We start from the raw sequence: 5,521 nt of genomic DNA, 5'->3' as shown, positions 1-5,521 counted from the left end.
GCTTTCTTGTAGCCCGTTCAGGTACTGGAGAATATTTCACAAAATCCTAGAATGTCCTGAGTTAGCAGGGACCCCCAAGGACCATCGAGTCCAGCTCCTGTCCCTGCACAGGACACCCCAACATTCACACTGTGGGGCTGAGGGTGTTGGCCAAACCCTGCTGGAATATTGTCAGCATTGGCAACAATATTTGCATGTCTGCTAAAAGAAAAAGGGATGACATTGTGTATAGGCCTTTCTAGAACAGATTAACTTGAAATTGGGGTGAGAAATGATGTTTGAAAAGGGCCTTGAGTTAAAACATTCTCCTCTCACTGTGCAGCTCTAGTAAGGAACCACCGCTGCTCCTCTGGCGGTCTACCAACCTGCAGTTGTTGGCAACTCAGGTGTTTGGCTTCACTTCAGACTGGGGAAAGAAACATTTAATTTCATAAAAACACAGCGTGCCTCAAGCCTTGGTGCCAATGTTACAGCATCAGCTGAGACGACAGAGCCGTCAGGGCAGAGCCAGCTCCTATTTATTCATGCTGGGAAGAGCTGCAAGCACTGCAGAGGAGAATAAATCAATGGAAAGTGTGGCTGTGGCCCTGTTACACGCTTTCCCCATGGCATAGTTGCTGTCTCTGTGCACGTGCAGCAACCGACTGAGTGGTTTTATGCCACCTTTTCCTTTGGAAACACCCAGATGAAGGTGACCAGGAAAGGCAACTCCCACCTTGGCATGGCTGAGATGTTCCTATCAGTTGGAAAACTGTAGGATCCCTCTAGTGCCCAACAGAGGTGAGCGAAAAAGCCTCCTCGAATGATTGTCTACCATGAAGCAAAAGAAAACCTTTCACTGAGAATAGTATGTGCTTAGCCCTGGGTTCGGATCAAAGGCTGTGTTCAGTTTGTCTCTGATTCAGACAAGAAACTTGTACCTCATCAGCTCATACAGCCAAAGGCTTCCATAGCTATCTTTGGTCTTTTTTTTCGACCTAGGATAGGCACCCATATGAGTTATGACAGAAGAATCTGCTTCAGGGAGCTGCGCTCTAATTTACTAAATGCTTTTGATATCAAAAGCCAGCCCTTGCGTGAGAAGTAGAATAATTTGAAAACAGAGACAGAGTACAAAATTGTGGTGCCACCTGCTCTTGGGGACACAAGGAGACAAGAATGCAGCAGAGAGTACACTCCCACAGATATCTCCCTTTCTCACAGCTGGGATTGAAAGCAAAGGATCCCTAAATAAGATGCTAAAGTGAAGCATGGACAGTCAAAGTCCTTTACAGAGTATAGGGTTGTGTGCAGAGATTCCTGCTTACCCGGTCACTCACCTAATCCAGCTGCTTTTCCTCTCACTCCTTGAGGCTTTGTGACATCTTGGTTATGGGGCTGGTTCCTTTGCTGCAGAGGAAAAGGCTGGATGTCAGAGTTGCCAGGGAGATCTGACAGGAGGTTTCATAAGTGTATTTAAAAGGAAGAAAAGGGAGTGCTCATCTCTGCAGGTGGAAGAGAAGATGGAGAGGATGCACATTGAGGTTTAAGCAGTGAAATCTCTTTACACATTGCATCTGTAGCAGAACTACATGAAAAAATTGCTTTTCAAAATAAATATGAACTATGAGTTACAGAACAGTCAAAATGGTCAGAACAAGAGGGATGGGCTATTTTTGAGATTTAATTTCCTGTTCTAGGGGAAAGTCTGAATTTTTCCAGCAGCAGCTACTAAGGATTAAAGTCCTTAGAAGGAATCTGTTATTACACTTGCATACTTGCACATGGAAGCTCTTCAGTTCTCTGATGCACTGATAACGTGTTTTATTAATGTGGAATTTTGATAAGGCTTTTTCATCTGCTTCTCTCGTTATGTTGAAACATGTAAATTTCAGGCATTTTCCATGCCTAAAGCTTAAATTATCAGCTGAGAAGAGATCAGCCTAATCAAGTTAACACCACAATGTGGGGCAAGATAGTTCATCTTGGGTTCAGGCTTTGTGTTTCTTTTTGCCTTTCAGTGAATAAAACCCTGATGTTACTTCTCAAGGGAGAGGAGACACTGCAGACACAACGAGGGGCTGTTGCCTCACCAAAACCAGGGCTTGAGGTTAAGCATCAACATACTTGGGCTCTTCCCTTTGATCACGCTTCAAACTCAGCCTCATCCTTAGCTTTTTTGCCAACAACAAATGCAACGTTCTTGTCTAGGTTCGAAGTAAACAGGTACAGTCAGAGATGATGATCTCTAAGGTGTTTTCCAGCTTAATGATTCAATGAAAACAGCCTCAGCCTGGTTGATGAGCACATCCATCGTGTCCTCACGTGGCTGAGGAAGGGGGTCAGGAATGCCTGAAGACTCCCTGTTGGTTTGCAGAGTTAGAAAACTGCTCCTCATCCAGGGTCAGCATCTGAAGGTCTGCTTTGTGTGTGAAAGATGAGGGGTGGAGTTGTGAGGGGCAGCACCTAGATGCTCTCTGTAAATTCATGGTAGCTTGTACCCCAGGTATTTGCTTACAGTTACCAACTGCACAGATCAGTGCTCCACATGCAGTTACTCAGTCTCAACTACAGATCTTTTGGCAGGCAAGCACCTGATTTAATGAGCTGATATATTTGCTGCAACCAGCATCAGAAATATAACCTGAGCACCTGAATGTTCTCTCCTGCAAGCAGAGCTGAAGAACCCACAGGTTCTGTGAAGACAAGCAACTAAACACAATAGCATTGTGACTGCCACACAAGCAGGTGGATGAGTTCACATAAAAACATTAGCCCCAAAAATGATTGAAAGAAGTTAGATTGAGATGAGATTGTAGGAAGAAGTTGTTCACAATGAAGGTGGGGAGGCCCTGGCCCATGCTGCCCAGAGAATTCATGGACATCTCATCCCCGGAGGGGTTCAAGACCAGGCTGGATGGGGCTTGGAGCCCCTGATCCAGAGGGAGGTGTCCCTTCCCATGGCAAGGGTGGGACTGGGAGGGCTTTGAGGTCCCTTCCAACCCAAACCATTCCGTGATCCTATGATTAAGTCAGTTGTCACTGTACAAAAGCGTTAACTCATGCAACAGGAGGGGGCAAATCACTGCTCAGCCCAGCAGTCCCACAACAACATCTTTTAGCTGGACTGACATAGGACACTTTCAATTACAACTTTGGATTGCATCATTTGACCAGCCTGTGCACCAGCAGTGGAACTTGGGGCACACATTCCCATAAGGAACCTCAGCCAATGATCTGAATGAAAAGAAAACAAAACAGCAATTAATTCAGCCTTGAATCTTGTTTTCTGACAAGGAGCTGCAAGAGTAACGTAAAGCACATGGTAATCAAGGAGCTGATGGGTGGAGAAAGAAGTATTTCAGGTGGTTGCGACACCTGTAAACATCCATTGTCTGAAAGGACTCCTTGTCATCACTCTGTATTTCTGATTTGCGAAGCGTCTGTGGATGCTTGCGCAGGTTGGTGCGTTGTCATGGATACCGTGGTGTCAGCACCGAGGCTGTTAGCACACGGGCTGGTCTGTTTGTGTACCTCCAGAATGAAAAGAAAGAAAAATCCCAGCATTTGGATGGCTGTTAGAGACAAAATGACTACGCATAATGTTTTTCAGGATCTCCTCCTCTTGGAAATGACGGGGCAGCAAGGAGAGAGAAGATAATGAAGGAAAGGAACGGGGAGAGCTGTCAAGAGCTTGTCAAAACCTCTTCCGCATAGCTCAAGGCAAGGTCCCTACGTGGCAATGTCAGCTGTATGGTCAAGAAAAATCAATCTGGAGCTTTAATAATTTATTTCCTAATGGCCTGGCGTCACTTTCCGCAAGAGCCAGGAAAAAGAACAACAAGGATGAGAGGCAAAAGGAAGTGATCGATAGACAACACGACAGAGCAGAGCAGCTTGCTTTGAACGATACCCTGGGACCAAGCAACAAATATGCTTATAAAACTAATATTTAGCTTGTATGCATGTAACACCTTTAACCAGCCACAACTCCACTGCTACGTGAGAGGCAAAACATGTTTAGAAGTGACAGGGAAATAAAGTAAAAAAACTGGGCAGTGATCCAGGCGGTTTTCAAACTTTAGGTTTTTGGATGGTGTTAGAACAATCCCATAAATCACACATATCTATGGCACAAACCCTTGTGAGCTGAATTCCCATCTCCTAATGCAGTATTTTAGCAGGCAACAGCACAAGGCTGTCCAACTTGATTATGAGGTTTTGGGTTTTGCTGTGCTGTTCCTAATTGAACTCTGAAAAGATCAGTGACACCACCATGTGTTCCACTGAGAACTTTTCTTGGGTTTCAGTTGGTGCTCAAAAATCACCAAAACTTTCACAGCAAAGGTTTATTTCTCACTGTTTACATAGATGTTAAATACCTGTTAGCAACAAGAAACCCCAACAATGAGAGCTCATCCTCAGTGTTCTTTTGCTCAGCAGGGCTGTGCCACTGTACATAAAGCAGCATTTTATAGCAAACTGCTCATTCCTTACCTGATCAGGTTTCATTCATGTTGCTCCTCTGCCATAAAACAGAGTTGACCCATTTCGCAGGCAACCAAGGGGCCTCCCTGGGATCACATCTGTAACACAAGCACCAAAAACAGTCTTTGGAGATACAGAAGATAAACTGAAAGCCAAAACTGCAATCCTTGCTCTTCCTATAGGCCCGTTTGATCTGGTGTCGCAACAGAGACACAGGCAGGGACTTGGTTGCTTTCTAGCCACAGACCAATGCAGCTGGTAACTCTGAGGCAGCTCTTTGAGCATGAAGCCAGTCCAGCCTCTCCCTGTGGCCTCACCCTAGGGACGATCCAGCACTGCCAAGCTGCTGGATCTTCGCTTTATTCCCTATTGCTGACTCATGCTGAAGGCAGCTGAACCTCAAGAGAAGCTTTCCCCAGATTACCTTCTGACAGAAGCCCCACCACAGTCGCTACAGAGGTGAAGCACAAGTCCTACCAGATCCTGCTGGAATTTCAGAGAAACCTTCTCCAGCATTCAGCAGGACTCCTATTAAATTCAGCTGCCAAACCAAGCCGTCACCTCTAGGTTATTAATTAATGCTGCTGGAAGCACAGCACTGTCACCTTTCACACTGAGCTGCTGTGGGAATCAAAGATGCGTCCTGAACAGTTGGTGGGATTCATTTTCCTGAGCCTGCAAAAAACGCAACCGCAGTTTGTAGAGATATAAAACAAGTCACCTCCACAAACTGCTGGGGAGAAGCTGAAAGGCCCCGCTGTTGCAGACAGTTCAATACTTATACAACGCGTGCGGCTGGTTCTACATTCATGTTGATAACACATCATGTAACCCAACTCCGGTAACCAGGGCTAAACTCCAGCAATCAGAGCTTTTCTTTGCTGAAACCCCCACGGAGCAGCTCTCTGACCTCATTTCCCTCTTCTAAAGGCCTTTATGCAATAATGTCCCCCCTAGCACACGCGTTCCTTAAAATCAGTGTCTGTGGCTACAGCCTGCAAACAGCACAGCTCCAGCAAAAGCCAAGCTAGTGATGACCAGAGCCACGCAAGCT

At 45.7% G+C, this 5,521-nt stretch overlaps 1 long non-coding RNA gene across 1 annotated transcript; it reads right to left on the bottom strand.

Annotated features, from left to right (window-relative positions):
- Window positions 1-242: 242 nt before the first annotated feature.
- On the bottom strand, window positions 243-5,230 carry LOC138722454 (uncharacterized). Its single transcript, XR_011337704.1, has 3 exons — window positions 5,029-5,230; window positions 4,477-4,565; window positions 243-1,389 (listed from the first exon to the last, which is right to left on the bottom strand). It is a non-coding gene; the product is annotated as an uncharacterized lncRNA (long non-coding RNA).
- Between the last annotated feature and the right edge of the window lie 291 nt (window positions 5,231-5,521).

Source organism: Phaenicophaeus curvirostris, chromosome 7 (genome assembly GCF_032191515.1).
Source record: "Phaenicophaeus curvirostris isolate KB17595 chromosome 7, BPBGC_Pcur_1.0, whole genome shotgun sequence".
NCBI classification, from domain to species: Eukaryota; Metazoa; Chordata; class Aves; order Cuculiformes; family Cuculidae; genus Phaenicophaeus; species Phaenicophaeus curvirostris.
This window is presented reverse-complemented; position numbering and strand designations above follow the sequence as displayed.